This window comes from Lonchura striata, chromosome 5 (genome assembly GCF_050655825.1).
Source record: "Lonchura striata isolate lonStrDom1 chromosome 5, ASM5065582v1, whole genome shotgun sequence".
Taxonomy (NCBI): domain Eukaryota; kingdom Metazoa; phylum Chordata; class Aves; order Passeriformes; family Estrildidae; genus Lonchura; species Lonchura striata.
In genome coordinates this window covers 52,155,764-52,172,286 of record NC_140707.1, presented here as the reverse complement: position 1 = coordinate 52,172,286, position 16,523 = coordinate 52,155,764, and the positions used below count along the sequence as shown (strand labels likewise).

General features: G+C 45.1%; 1 long non-coding RNA gene across 1 annotated transcript; it reads right to left on the bottom strand.

The window, feature by feature from the left end:
- Window positions 1–712: 712 nt before the first annotated feature.
- LOC146767374 (uncharacterized) lies at window positions 713–16,401 on the bottom strand. The gene is made up of 2 exons (XR_014955707.1): window positions 1,913–16,401; window positions 713–916 (listed from the first exon to the last, which is right to left on the bottom strand). It is a non-coding gene; the product is annotated as an uncharacterized LOC146767374 (long non-coding RNA).
- Between the last annotated feature and the right edge of the window lie 122 nt (window positions 16,402–16,523).

Here is a 16,523-nt window from a genome sequence, read left to right as displayed (position 1 = left end):
AGAGTTTATTGACATTTTTTCCTCACTGTTTCACAGCAGATATTTCTACAGATGGCAGTAAGGTGCAGCTAAGCTCCTCTATTTCGTTGTGTGCTCTGGTGAGCTAGTAGGTAGAGAGAAGCAAGTGGCTAGGGAAGGAAGCTGGGTAGGGACTGCCAAGACAGCAGCAACATCACACTGCCATGGCTGGGGTGAAGCTGGCCAGAATCTCATGTAGTGCAGACAGCAGCTCAGATCTGTCTTGTTCTATTCATACTAGTTATTCTCTGCATCGTACCTAAAACAGGATAGATTTAACACAGAAAAGAGACTTGCTAGGGATAAGATTGTCTTCCACTTAATTAGGATGCAAAATTAATTGAGCAATAATTCAGTGTGCTCTAAGCATACTTTAGTTCTGATGAAATTGTAAAACTTGCCTGAGTCTGAACATGTTACCTCAAAAAATTAACAGAAGGACATAGCCTGCAGACATTAATAATACAGAAAAATATGTTGATAGAGGCCTCAAAAGACCAATATATAAAAGGCCTTTTTTTAGTTAATAATCTTTAGGGAAGAAGAGACTTACAGAAAACCAGTGACAGTGACAGTCATCCACGGTCTGCTGATGCCGCCATAAATCCTAATAACCAAAGCTGGTTGAAAACGGTCTATAGCATAAGGTTATAGATATGGTACAAGGGGGCACAAGATGTATCTGACACAAGTTTAGCGCAGTACAAAGTAAGTTTAATTATTTATAGTCAGCAAATAATAATCACAAATACCTTAATAAAACCATTTTTCTATGGTTTTGAACAATGAATTGAACAATGACTATGTTCACATGTCCTCTGGTGAAGTTGAGGTGAGATAAAAGTTGCCACTCTAAGTAATAGCTTTGCTCATACAAGCTGTTTTCTTGCATCTTCATCTGGACAGAAGGTGAAGGACCATAGATAGAAATGGTGGTTGAAGGGGTCTCTGGAGGTGTTTAGTCCAACCTCCCACTAGGAATTAGTGCTGTTGTTTACATGACACTTAGAAACCTTCTGTGATGGAGACCCTTTCTTTCAGTAACTTATGCCCAGTGCTGTCATACTCGCCTTATGAAAAATTTTCACCTGAGCTTCCAAGGATACAACCTCTATCCATTCTCTCTGCCTTTTTCTGCCCATCTATTACTACCAGGAGTTTCCTTCCACTTTCTTTGTGACTTTCCTACAAATAATTGAAGTCTACAGTTAGACCATCTCCCCTTGGTCTACTCTGAGCTGCATGGAAGGACTCCAGGAACCACAGCATTTCCCTATAGGTATGTGCCCTGGACCCCCACCTTCCTTCACTTTAGCCCTGTTAAGAACCTTGTCTGATTTCAGGTGCTGCACCACTCTCTCTGCTAAGTCTGGTTTTTGTTACAATTAGGAAGCCAACAGCAAATTGCCCTTAAATCCTAGTTCCTAAATCTGGTACATGCATTAGATCCACTTTTTTTACAGTGTTTCCTAAATTAAGTATTTTTTCCTCCCATCTACATCATAATAAAATAAAAGTAGTAGTTTCATGAGGTGCAGAATAAATGAACCATAGTCCCCTATGGATTTTTATTCCTGAAAATTTGAGTTGTCACTGAAGCTTTTCATGCAGATGAGTACTTATATGTGATATTTTCCTATGTGATGTCCCCAGAGTTTAATACATGCACAGTGCACCATTTTCCTGACTCAGGATTTTTATAGGGTCCCTCTCCTCTAACTGGCTACCTACTACCTGCATGAACTTTGTTTGCTGTGAAATGTATCTAATTTAATTAAAATAGATGAACAGGTTTCAAAGTTACTGGAAAGGAATGGAGGACACACTGAGTTTAACACATCCACAAGCCATAAAAACATGCTTTCTTCCTTTAGGAAACCAGTCTCAAGGATACTTTCATGCTCTTAATGCAAGCTGATCTGGACTTCTGGAGCAGGTCCTTCTCTGAAGGATTCTGCTCTTGACATCCCAGAGAGAAGAGAAACAATCTGGAATAACAGAGTCATTTTAGTCCAGTAGGCACAATCCCCATCTGGTTCCTGCAATTATATCACCCTCCCCCCTTAGAAGAAGCTGACTGTGCACAGAGACTGAAGTTAATCAGCTAAATGCTTATCTCTCCAAGATGGTAAATAAATCTCTGGAGTACAGCAGGGAGTCAGACCTGATTTTTATTTGAAGCTATGGCTTGTATTCAGATAGGCATAATGGAAAGTACCACTTCCACTGGATCAGGGGTGAAGGAGAGAGGGGATAAAGTCTTGAAAAGACTGTAGTAGCTTTTCCTCTTTTCAGAATAGAGGTGTTTATTCTTCTGGATGAGGAAGCAAAAGCTTTAACCTTGTAGAGACACTTCCCATCTTGATTTTTACTCAGTAGAGATTATTCTGTCTCTGACCTTTTCCTGTGGGGCTGTTGAATGTCTTCTTCCACAATGTCCCCATGTGTAGTGGACTCTCCCCTGAGCTTCTCTGTGTAGCCTGACCCTTTCTGTCCATGTAATCATGCATCTCAGCACTGGGGTTGTGCTCTCTTTCACCATCACTCAATGCTTATTCCTTAATTCAAGAGCTCAGTGCTGCTGCCACCTGCCCACACTACAGCTTTTCTAATCTGCTTTGTGATGTCAAAGTTCTTCCAAAGTATAGGTCCAGGACCATTAGACCCTGGAAGTTTAGAAGCAAGGCCAGTTTATAACAAAATGTTGGGAAACTGAAATAGAGGCAATGTGAGGTGGTATTCATACTTATGTGTGGAAACGGTGCTTTGGGACATGGTTTAGTGGTGGACTTGGCTGTCCACTACAGCCAAGGTTAAGGTTTAGGTGTTAGGTTTATGCTTGGACTTGATGATCTTAGGGGTATTTTCCAACTTAAATGATGTTATAAGTCTCTGAGGTACAGTGAAACACTCTCCAAATACTCTTGTTGAACTACGTATAAAGAGTGAGTCAGCCTAGAAGACATAAGAGTCTCTTTCTCCTCTGATGTTAAGAAGTCAGTATTATACATTAACTTTCAGCTTCCTTGTAGGTGAATTTAAAAAACTCACTCTGTATTTACTGAGGAAGGCCAGAAGAATCAATAAAGGCCTTGGCTTTCTAGAGGTGATCATCTCACCAATCATTCCTTCTCTGTTCTGTGCTAAGGGCTTAGATAAGAAGATTTTGTTTTTGTTTTCTTTCTCCTTAATGGATAGGTTTCTTAATTAGGGTGGGGGAAAAATGACTGCAATTTTGTTGTGGCAAATTAAAACCAAAATGAAGTGGCAAAGAGCAGGATCTAAAGGGAAGGGGGGGGCAATCAGAGACAGCTATTGATTTGGAAATGATTGAGTAGCCAAAAAAGAGCACAGAGCCTGAAAAGGAGACTCATCTTTCAAAGCACTGTTCTTGTTGAAAACAATCAGTCCAGGCAGAGGTGTTGGTTGATGCTAAGGCTTTGGAGTTAGATTTGTTTCCAGACAGAATTTAAATTTTGGAAAGACTCACTGGTTCATAAGGGGATAATTCTTAGACAAATTCTGAGATTATGAGAACTAGGAATCACGAAATAGAGCTGAAAAAAAGTAAAACTGAGTGGAGCATCAAGACATTTTCAGCAGTAACAAAAAAAAGTTTGGAAATAGTTTCTTCCAAGGACAAAGTGTCACTGCTCACCACAGCCTCGGCAGGCAGAGAAATGGAAAAAAACCAGACACTGAATATGAGACAAGGACTAAAATCTAACACACCCTCACTACCAGGTATTGAGTAGCATGTACCATCTTTTCTAAAACAGAGAGAATTTATTTGGCATCATCTTATCTGGTCCCAGTGGCTGAGATACAACTTTCAGCCACTCCAGTCAGTACCTTTTCATTTTCACTGGCCTTTTCCCCCTTTTCAGACAACATTCCTCTAAGATTAGAGTCAGATGTTAGCTGGACCTTTTGTCATATATAACCAGCACCTGGAAAGGCTGTTGGAGAACTGCACCAATCTTGTGATGACTGGTTTGAGTTTGTCAGCTTGTTCTCATTGCTGTGATGAAACCTGACTTGGGAGAATTGTTGATTGTCAAATGTCTATGACAGGTCAGGAAGATTTTAGCAACACTACTGCAAATAATCTGCAGCCATTCTAAACCCTGCTGAATGCTGCACACAAGTAAGCCTCTTTTCAGTCCACATAGCTGAAAACACACCTCAGGCCTTTTTAAAGTAAGGCTTTTGTTCCACCTTGTAGGAGAACTTCTGTTCTTTGCAATGACATTGTTCCATCCAATCTTCATCACAAGGCAGATGACAAATTGGCATCCCTTTTGCTTTCGGCTTAGCACGTACCTTAGCATGTCTTCTAGGAGGATCTGCTCCATGATCTTCCCAGGCATAAAGGTGAGGCTCACCAGTTCTCTACTCCCTAGACTTGACCTGTCAAATATGAGTATAGGTATACGATTGCTTCCAAGCCTTTTCTGGCCCAACAGTATAATTATGCTCCAGGAGAAATCTGTGTTTGGTATGCTGTTTTGATGGTTCAGCATTTACTTGAGCTGAAAGTGAAACAAGTCTGCAGGTAGGTCCTGGCTTGCTTAGGAGTCTTAAGCACCCAAGCAAGTCTTGCATAGCCTTATTACTACCACTGTAAAATTCACTAGCACTTATTCCCTTGTCCTAGATCAAAATGATAATGAAGAAATTAAAGGAAAGAAATATGCCAGGTGAGCAAGCATAAAGAAGTGAAGATATGGTATGCTATTTCTGTCCCTGTGGCCTACTCAACCCCACCTGCAGCTGCAAGTATCAATGCACATGATTCTGGAAAAGCAGAGGGGCTAATTGCTGAAGGCTGCAATCTTTGGTTGGACATATGTTTAATACTTCCTTTCCCTGAATTTCACACTAGAAATGCTTTTTTTTTCACGTGCATGAAACCTACTGATAAACCATGGGTCCTATCTGGAGAGAGACTGTGCAAGTATTGTGTGTTTTGATTCCATGAAGATTATTTTCTGCAACAGAAAAGTGGAAGAGAAAGAAGCATTAGTCACAAACATGCTTAATTGAGATCTAATAGCCAAGGTCAATGTTCAGCCCAGAATAGATAGCAGAAGCCTCCTGTGATATATTTTTGTGATGAGAAGTTCATAACACACAGACTGATCTATTATTGGGTTTCACTATGAAAAATTTAGCTATCTCCTGGAATATGCTCAAATCTATTTTGCATCATTTCCTTGCTTTTTCATTTAAAAATATCTTTCCAATGAGACCTCATGACCATGCAAATTAGCAAGTCTGTGCTGTGTGGAAAGATTGCTGAACCTCCACTGAAGTGCAGCTATTTGTTCTCTTGCCAGCCCTCTGCAAGATGACAATACCCGTTTGTCATTGTCTAGAATGCTTTTCCGTGATTTAAACAAAAACCCTTACAGGGAAAAGATAAGTACTCAAGGGAAGATGCTGCAATGGGCACATTAGTGAGGAGAAGCTCTGGACCTTTGCCTTGAGCTGTGTTTTGCATCTCTGCAAAATACCAGTGCAGCAGAAGTGGCACAACTTACTTCCTGGTCTACAGCACCTCCCTGGTTTCTTGTGGTACTTCAGCCTACAGGACCAGCATAACCATCTCCTTGGTTTCTTCTTTCCAGCTTTTTCACATGGGGCTGTGCAAGATGCATCAGTGTTGCTTCCTAAACCAAGCATCTCCAAACATTTTTAGTCCACAAAACCTTTTCTCCTTCAAGTTTTCCTCACAGATCACAAAGTAACTATCTCCCCAAGCCTCTGAGAACACAGGAGAAATATGCTTTATAATGGCCTCACAGATCACTTAGAACTAGAGAACTGATGAAAGAAATGTCTTCTGAAGATGAAAGGAGTAAGGTCTCTGAAGATGAAATACTGGAGTCTTTGAGGAACACACCTTAGTAACTGTGGTACCTGAAAGATGCAGCTGTACTTTCCTTGCCAGGAAGACAGCATAGCACATTATTTGATCCAACTAAGTAAGAGCAGAGAACATGTTCCATGTGGGCACTAAAAGCAAGTGTGAATACACTAGGTGCTAAAAGGCCTTATGTTCTGGTGCACATTTGTCTTTTGTCTGTCCTTGGAGTGAAACATGGATGAAAAATCAAAACTCTACAATTCTAATAAAGATTTGTAGGGACGGTATGTTTTTATTACAGCACTGGACGCATGTGGGGACTCATTGCCCTTCAATGGACATGTGTACCCTTTAGAACTCCTGATCTTTTTTATTACCCTTAACTAATTTCTGTATGTATTGAATTTCACAATAGGTTCATGTATATTCATTCTGCTGATCTTGTGTTACACTTACAGCTAGTTACACTCATTCTCAGTTTTTGTCAGAAAATACAGAAAGAACACCTGGGTCACTCTGCAATGTCTGTTTCAAGGATCGAGGAGTCTTTCTTATCTCTTTAGTGTGGAAATGTGCATTCTTTCTCCCTAGCTGGGGCAAATTTGCTAGTGCTGCAGTTACCAGACTAAACAGCATATTTCACTTCTGTTAGCAATCTCAAAGTGGCACATTTCACCTAAATCTAAATGGATTTCTACCCTGTTAAATTTTTACTCTGTCTCAGGAGTCTTGCAGTACCTGTTGCTGGTGCGCTCCAAGCTCCTGGTGGCAGCAGGATTGGAGTTGTTCACTATGATGCTCCCTGGAGCACCTCTTGCAGCACAGGTGTGATGTCCTCCAACACACAGCTCTCTCTTCACATGCCTAAGGGCTGGCAGCTGGCTCAGACCTCACTGCTCCTGGGGACACTGAGTAGACACAGTGCAAGAACCACACTGTATCACAGTAATTCGAATCACAGCCCTTCTGCCTATTACTGCAGTAGGCACCAGTGTAGGAGGTGCCCAGACAGTGGCCCCTTCTACTCAAAGAAGGCGTGTGCAGAAACCACTCCATATCCTGATGTTTACCATTCTCCCAGTCTGGAGATGGGGCAGTATGGTCCTCACCCTTTCTGAAAAGAGGGAGAGAGTTTGGGGGTGTTAGAGCAATGCACAAATATTATTGCTGGGAAGCCTGGCATCTGTCTGGGAGAGGAAAGCAGTCACCATCGTAATTCTTCACCTCATTTAACTGCCAAGTGACCTCGTGTGGGTACTTGTAGCCATTCCCAGCACAGCAACCCCCTGCCCACAGCTACACAACACATCCCTGCTGAGCAACACCACTGTCCATAGATCATATACAACATATATGTGCTCAGCAATTCACACTCCTTCAGCTCTCTCCCCCTCATATCACCTATGCCTCTGGATAACTACACTGTACCTGCTCCTACAACTATAGGTTGTTGTATGTCTCTACTGCACAGACATAAGATGTGCAGGGGCTCTCTGGGAGCACAAGATCAGCACATGCTTAGCCAGGCACTAAAAGATGCACCCACCCTGTCTCCCCTAGCCTTGCCACCACACAGCTCTTGTGCAGTTAATTCTTAGATGCATTTTGTTTTCATGCTGTGGCATGAACAAAGAATAAATTCAGCTCTGTCCCATTCATTTTCCTCTGCTTCTGGCTCAGGGGAAAAATAAATCCCAGAGAAGCAGATCTGTAAGGAGAAGCCTGAATGCCTCTCTGCAGAACCAGCTTATGGGAAGCTGGTGCTCCTGAGTGCACCTTGCTGCTCACATTTCTTGGCCAGTAACTACAGGAAATCAATCATAGTAGTTTCTCCCAAAGCACCATGTGGATCCCTGCAGGATCTCCAGCAGCTCCAGCTGGCAGGGTCCATGGGAGTCAGCAGGCACAGACTTGGTGAAGCCTCAAGTTCCCATATTACATGGCGTTAAGTGTAATTTTCTGTCTTGTGCAGTGGTGAGTTTTAACAAGTATGTATCAAAGGCATGCAGTCAGGAATGGCCCATGACTGAGGGTAGCAGTCACCTGAGTCTGACAGGGCTGCTAACAACCAAGACCCATTTGTTACTGCTACACAGCTTGTGTGCTCTATTCACGTTGCCAACAAAATGCTATTAGAAGTGCTTCAGGCAAAATGTCTCCCTTGGAGAGCTAGCAGGGTTGCCTGCCCATATCCTTTTGGACCTTTATTCTTCTTTGTAAATCTTTCAAGCTTGATGACTTCAGCTTTCTTTCTCCTGAGGTCCCCTACGCTTCCTAAAAGCACCTCAGTGTCACCAACCTCAAGCCTGAATGCCCTAATCTGAGTATGATCCAGCTAATACAACCAGACATCTGTGTATGTGTGAGGAGAAAACTGAAATGAGATTTCACCACCTGACTGCCCATCATTTCTGGACAAGATATCTCCAGTTCTCTCAGGACTGCTCACAGTTGCACATCTCATCCTCCCCTATCTCCAGGAAGTGACAATTCACTTTCCACCTTGCTCCCCTCCCATCCCATCCCCATCATCACTACCTGCACACTTGGCTGTGGCTGATCTCACACACTTCCAAAGGCACTGGCCCTGCTCTTAGCCCTGCAAAGGAGGTATGACCCAGGCAGAGCCATGGTGCTTGCAGAGCCCACAGCCAACACAGCTGGGGCTGCTCCAACCCAGAGAAAGCACCTAATGCCTGAGCACACGCTTCCCTCTTATGGCCATGCCTGATACAGCAACCACGCAGGCCAACATTTTCACTGGAGATGTGATTTGCCTATGAATATTTATGAATTTCCTATGAATTTATACCTATGAAACATTTCTCGTGGTTTCCTCTCACACTTGTTGGACACAGACATGTCTCCCCTGCAGTCGAGGCTCAAGCACAGAGCAAGCTTTGTAGCCCTGTCTGGCTGCTGCTGAGCAACACACACTGTGAGCAGTGTGAGTGGGGAAGACATGAGTGCTCAGTCCTGCCTGCAGCATCACACTGTCTCTCTGATCAAAGGCCAAGTATCAATCCCTGGTCCTGGTAGGTTTTCCCTCTTGGGAGTGTACAGCCTCAAACATTTTTCATTTCCTCAAGTTAAGTATGTCTTTTACTTCCTTTGACTTTGAAGGGCAAGTTTTTAACTACCTAGCTATGGGTAGTTAAGGGCACTGTTAAATTTCTCCTTTGCCCCATTTCACTGTATGGCAAAGTCTCTCTCTTATCTATAATAATATGCTTGCCAAAAGGAGAGACAGCAGCCTTCTGTTTTCCTGTATTGACCTTTTTCTCTGAACTGAACTCCAGATCCTTTCTGTGCTCCCATCACCCCTGATATTAGATTTTGTAATTGAAAAGCAGTTTGCTGCACAAATGGGGTAGTTTCCCCTTATATCTAATCTATGGCTACCTTCCTCCAGCAACCAGTTCAGTTCAAAAGCTGAAAGAAAATTTTCCATGGGATAATTTTCTATTGGATGACTTGAATTGACTCTCTCTGCAAGTAGAAAGTTTGAGCACTAAAAAAAAAAGCTCCTTTAGCCATGTCTTTTGCCAACTTGTCCATCTTCTTTCTTCACTAATTTTTTTCTAAAGAGAGGCAAGAAATAAGAACCTGCAAAACTGCACTTGGTACTGGAAAGGTGGCAAATTGCTCCTTCCTTGCTCTCCAAGCTAAGGTTTGATCACACTAAGGCTCAGGTAGTAGAGCCTTGTCCTCAGTGTCTTTCTTCTCTGCAGTATGCTGTCTTCTCATGTGCCACCTTTGTAATAGCATCAGTATGGATGCTATTGAAATGAACAAAAGGATGAAATGAAAACTATTAGAACGTCATTTTCCAGGGAACACCACTTTTAGTTCTGTTGTTCTCCCAGGAAAAGGTGAATAAGGAAGAACCTGTCCAGTCTCCTGCAGTACTAACAGCACAGTCAGAAGCAGCAGCAGTTATGTTGCCCTTGAAGTCAGCCATAGCAGTTTGATCATGCTCTGCTGGGCTCTGGGCTCTTTACCAGAGTTTCACAGAGCACTCTGCAGCCACTGAAAAAGTGAAACCACATCTGCTCTGAACCTGTTTGTCAGGGTTGGAAAGAGGGTAACTTCCATAGTCTCAATAAATAGGTCCAGATCCTCAAAAATATTTAAGCACCTAGAAAGTAGTTAGAAATTAAAATACTATGGGCCCTGAGGTCCTAACGAGGATGTAGTTATATTGGTATTCAGTGTTTTTGCTGATATAGCTGATGGGGCTCAGTAAAGTTCTGCTCAAAAAGACCTTCATTCTGCTGACATAAGCTGCCTGCACACAAGGAGGGCTTCACTGCTACAACTCTGCTGCTACAGCGATATCACATGCATTTACATGCAAATTAGGGCTTTGTTGATAATGCACAGATGCAGCCTTTCATTTCATCCTGGATGGGGAGGGGAGGTGGGGACAGTCATGGTCTCGCTACTGTCATTTTATGGACTAAGAAAGCAAGGCACAAACCAAATGAACTCACGAGTTCAATATCACCCAACATGGGTGTCAAACAAGGCAGAGATCCTGGTCATAGTTTACAACCATGGGACTGTTTTACTGCAGAGAGGGGAAGAGAAGTGAGTCGTCACTTGGCTCATAGAAGCCTCACCATTTTGTGAGGTCCAATTCCCAATGTGTTTGTGTTTGAGTTTGAGATGGAGGCATTAGGAATGAATGCACCAGGGAGCCCTGAACATAGGGCATGGATGCTTGTGTAGATGCACCATCAGAAACTAACCTAAAGACCTAAAGCTTCTAGTATGCTGCTCCTCCACTCACCAACCTGAGTGGAACCAGGCATGAGTAACAAAGAATGTCCACAGAGGATGGGCATGAAAGCTGAAGCAGCATGGGTGATTTACTACACACCACAGGAACCAAATATGAGATCAGAAGCTACAGAGGTTACTTTGCTTCCAACTGGTGCCCCAAGTAAATACAGACTGACTGCACCTCCATTCTACTAGTAGTCCTGTATCTTGACATCAGACCCTGTCAGGCCATATTTCCATTTACAAGAGGCAACATAAACCAAGAATGATGAAATAACTGATCACATTTCAGCCAGTCATTCCCAAACATGTCTCTCCAGTCCCAAACACTGCTGTACTAAACTATGTATCTGACATCGATACAAAGTGAATTGCATGGTAGGACCAATTTTTTTTTTTCCTGTCAAGGTTAATTTGTATCAGCTTCTCTCTGTGGCAAGTACAAGGTTCCTGGATATACAGCCTTTGTCAGCCCAATAATGCCAGTAAGCAACATAAAAAGACACAAAACCACAGAGTTCTGGGGTGATGGCATAAACAAATATCAAAAATTCAGGCTCCAGAAAAAGCAGGTGGTGTCATGAGATTGTGTCACATGAAAAGGGGAGATTTCCTCAACCCTTAGTGTTTGTTTGTCTGTCAACACCCCAGGGAAGCCAAGATCTTTGCACCTGACCAGTCTGTCAGAGCCCTGTTATGGGGACCCTTCACTGAACAGTCCTGCTGGATTGTAGGGTGGTTCCACTGACTTAGCCAGGGACACACACACCAACAGCATAAGACCACCCAGTGGGTCTTTCTCTTTGAGTAAATACCCACTGCTGGTGACTTCCAGTGCCTGCAAAGGACTCACGCAGTTTATGGAATAACACCTTATTAATATAAAACTGTGACAGGCTAAAGTTTGATGAGTGCTGGTGATAGTATCTGACTACAAAAACATATTCAAAGCCATGCACAGACAAGCTCTAATCCCCAATAAAATATTCAGCATGCACAGAATTTGATTCTTACCCAATAAATGTCTCTACAGGGGAGAAGACAGGTTCAGCCTATCAACTGATAGTTATGATGGAGTCTTCCCTAACTTTTCCCTCATTCTCCACTTACTTTTATACTACTTCTCTACATTTAGGTGGAGCTTTGGTGACTGCAGTCATACAACACCTTTGTTACCGATTGGTGTAAAATTCTCTCACTTTATTTTTAAACATACAGTCAAAAATACAGAGCACATGCCCAATGAGAGGTGGTTGTACCTTGGGGGCAGGTAACTTTGGGGTGGAGGTCTGTGTTAATGTTACTATTAGGCTATAATGAACCAAATTCATCCAAAGAGAATGATTTCACCACAGCTGTTGGCTCAGCAGCAGGACATCTTCTGCCTACCTCAGCTGACAGGTTTTATGCAGTTTCTCAGCTGCAAACTGCTGTCAAGCTCCCCTCCCTGCAAGGATTTCAACAGAGCCCAAATGAGGTGTCTCCACTCCACCCTCTGCTCCATCCCCCTTAGCCGGTGCAACAACTGTGTTTTACTCATAATTTCTGTACTGCTATAACCTCTATTAGGCTGTGAATATAACCTTTCAGTTTCCTCTGATATTACCCCCAGTCATTTTTCCACAGCTTGGTGAAATGCAGTGAAAGTGGTGGATGTTACTGCTGGTCTTAAGTTGGCTATAAGATAGAGTCTAGTCCATTGCAGAGAAACAGCCATCTCCATTCCACAATATTGCACAAGTCACTGCCCAAAGGAGGGCCAAATATCCAGAAAATTGAACTGACGAGGGTGGCATGGGAACAGCTATGACAGCTTCTAAGTACTGTTTTGTACAGAAGTCTTGGGGACAGGGAACATAAGTAAAAGCAGGTAAAGCACAGGAGGATCCAAATAAAGCTAGGACAACCTTGGTAGTCAGCTCTGACTAAAGCCTAGAGAAAAATGGCTCTTTGGAATGGTCTGAAAAAAGGTCTGGTGGTGTGTGCTCCCTTCCTCTCCACCTCTGGATGCACTGCAATGTAAGAAATGCTTGTCAGGCCTCAGTCTTGATGGACAGCACCTGGGCTCAGCTCTTCTTGAGCTTATCAGAAACACTGTCTGCTCCCAGACATTCATGCAGTCTAATCAGCTCCTGTGTTTAAACAAGCAGCCTTGGAAACTTAATTCTCTTGCCTGAATAACAACCCAAGTGTATCTTTTCTTTGCAAGCTTGATAGCAAAAACAACTGGAATTGCAGGCAGGATTGAAAATTACTGTGGTTAAAGCCAGCTCTCCTGTGACCCTACAAAGGGGAGTCCTAAGTGAGACCCTTAGAGCTCTCCAGGACTGCAGTAGGCTGTGACCAGTAATCTTGCTCTGAGTGGGATCTCTCTCAGAGCTCACAAACTTTCAAGTCTGCTGCCCAAGTTCCTTCCGGAACTTGCCCTTCTTCCATCTTCAAAGTTCACAACTCACTTCTCTGATCCATGTCCTACGTTCAGGGCTCCCTGGTGCATTCATTCCTAATGCCTCCATCTCAAACTCAAACATGAACACATCAGGAATTTGACCTCAAATAACGATGAGGCTTCTATGAGGCAAGTAATGACTCATTTGTCCCCCCTCTCTACAGCAAAAACAGCCCCATGGTTGTAAACTATGATCAGGATCTCTGCCTTGTTTGACACCCATGCTGGGTGATATTGTTCAGTTGGCAGAGTAAGGCAGTTTGCTCTGCCAGTTCACTGGAGTGCCAGTTCACTGGAGTAGTATCCTTGAGACTTAAAATGTAATTGAAAACTGGAATTTGCTCTTTAGATTTCTTTTGGTTTCCCTATTTTGCAACTGCCTAGTCCAGAGGCACAAGCTGCAGCCACCTGTGTACACCGGTGCCTTGTGCACTGCACAAAGCCATATCAGAGTTGCCTGCAGGTGTGATTGCAGCAGCTCTGTGGGATTTGTTTGATGCTGCCTATGGCAGTAGCTGTGCCCTGGGATGGCATCCTTATGCTGTGACTTGTTTCCATGGATATCCTGGGCTCTTCTGTCACTGAAGCCCCAGTGTGAGCATGGCCTCCCATGTCCCCTGCACTGTGCTGGAAGGGACCAGATGCCCCTAAAACACCAGGTGATGCTGGCCCCATGCTCAGGGCAGGGTGAGGTCCCTCTGTGCAGGGGAGCACTGCAGCTGCTGTATAAGATTGTACAGTCCTGCATGAGCTAACCATTAGGTCCTTTAATGCTATTTACATTTCCTAAACCGAAACTGAAAAAATCACATTGTAAGGGTTCATGTTAGTTGGGTTCAAGGACAGATGAAGTGACCAGTCTCTAGGTACCTACACGTGAAAAGGGTTTGTGCTTTAATAGAGAACACAGCAGTGAGATTCTGTGCCTGGCAGGTGAAGCAGCTTATCCTCTCCAGAAGTAAAGCATTAGCAGGTGAAACTCATTCCTCTGCAGGTGGGCAGGCAGGAAGTGGAGGGTGCTGCCCTACACATGCCTTGTCAGTGTAGACTGATGGACAATCTGCACCCCATGGCAAAAACTAGTCAGTGTAATTCAATCTGTTCTGTTCAAAGGGAGAGGAGGCAGGAGGAAAATGCTTATAGTTAACTATGGCAACAGGGGAAAAATACTTCAGGAAGTCTACAGTATGTGATCCCCTAATACATTTTTCTTTCTTGTTCATTTTTTTCACTATATTTATTAGCTCCCTCATAGATTACTTCAACTCTGCAAAAGCCCTACCCTGCTCATCCAGAAAGAAATCACATGTGCCTCTTTCCCACCAGTGCTCCTCACTGCACCTACAGCAAAGCAAGTCCACTTGCACAAGTTCTCAAGTGCTAAGCAGGGGTGTTTGCTGCTTTGATCCCAAGGTCCTTCCTAATAACACCAGTCTTCTCCATGGTCCCAGCCTGCAAGACAGGAGATGGGACATGGCCCAGCCCATCTTAGCTGGTGGCTCTCTCTCGCTGCACATCAAAACCAGGTGAAGAAAGCTTACTGCTGAGGCAAATGTATACCTGCTTCAGCGGTAGTCCACATATGGGAGTGGCCACAGACAGCAAGAAAAGGAACAAGGTCAAAAGCCACCCTGCACTTGTTACTGCTGAGGCTGTGTTTGTACCCTCACCCTCTTTGTCCTCCAAAGGGGACATGGAGACATGAAGCAGACTGGACATGCACTGCTGCCTACAAATAGGCTGAAATAAAGCTGTGAAGCTTTCCTGTCTTCCTGAGGGAAGAAAAATGACTGTCTTTCACAGAAGCTAATTCACTTGCTAGGCACTGCATGTTCATACCAAATTTGCAATACGATCCATGACAAAGGCTCCAAGATGTGACTATAATACATAAAAGTAACTATCAACAGTAGCAAATCACAGAGAAAAGGATGAGACCATTCTCTTGAGTTTGTATGCTTGAATCTGATAACTCTTCATTTTGGTTTTTCCCTTGTTGCTAAGTGCAAAGAGAAACCACAGCCCTTCCCTGTAAATGACACTGGAGAAATCAAAGGTCACACTCGTCCATCTTTTCAGTGTGATTAAATGTGTCAGGCTGTTTACTTTCTGCCAATTAACACTCCTGCAGTTCGGGAATCGCTCCCTACTCCCTCACCAGGATGCATACAGGTGTTTAATAGTGCACAAATGCAGACACTTTGTGGCTTCCTTCTGCCCGTGTCTGCCTGACGCTTGGTCACTCAAACTGCATTGAGGCTGGTAACTCCCACTCCCGAACTAAATATACTTATTTAGTTTAGCATTTAGTTTACCTGGTCTTTGAACGAAGCACATATCTTCAAATCCTGTCAGAAAACACGTTTGAACACATACCTAGTACGGTTTTTAAGCAGAGCCGTGGGCAGAGCGAACAGCCGGGCAGCTCCAGCTGCCGGGCGCGATACAGCTCAGCAGGGCGGCCAGGCTCACGCCAGGCTTCAGCCCTGTAAGTGTAAATCCTACCGGAATTGAGCTCTGCCCGAGGCTGGCCTGCAGGCTGCCCTGCAAGGGCCTTCGGTGTCCTGGTGGACTCCAGCCAGGATACATCTCTCCCGAGCCGTGGCGAAGGCAGTACAGTAACTACGCCTGATCCCCTAGACGCTTTCCGGAGCTCTCACCCGGATGATTTCATTAGGGCACAGCCCAAGGCGTCCTGGGACAGCCCTCCAGGTCTCGGAGGACCGCTTCATTCATCAGCTCCCTCAACAGGAACCAGCGAGGGGCTGCCCGCTGCCTTACCCACCCCGGCCCGCTCCCCGCTCCAACCACCAGCGTGCCGCAGGGCTGCCGGTTTCCCGGCGGGGGTGGTGACGGCGGCGGCGGCGGCAGCAGCAGCAGCAGCAGCAACCTGCGCCGCGCTGGCTCCGGCCTCCTCCCCACCACGGGCAGGAACGCGCTGATGGGCGCTCCGGTCCCCCCGGAGCGGAACGAGGAGGCCGGGGCAGCGCCCCGCAGCCCACTGACCTCGCCCGCCCCAGCAGCCCCGCGCCCCTTCCCTTCCCTGCCCGCACCCGCGCCCGCCCATTGGCTGCCGCCTCAGCCGCGCCCCACTCCTCCCTCCGCCATTGGACGGACGCTGCCTCTCGCTCGCGCCCCTCCCTCAGCCTCGCTCTGTGATTGGCTAGCTATTCCCGTCCCCTTCGCGCCCCGTCCCGTCCCTGCCAAGTGATTGGGCAATGCTCACCCTCTGTCTCCGCCTCTCCACGGGCGTTTCCCTTCGCCATTGGGGGAGCCCCTCCCTTGCCCTTGCTCCCCTCCCACCCGGGCGCGGCGCGGGCTCCCATTGGGCGCCGGCCGCCCGCCTCGCACGCGCGCCGGCGCGCCCAGGCGGGGCCCGTCCCCTCGCGTGACGCCCGCGCC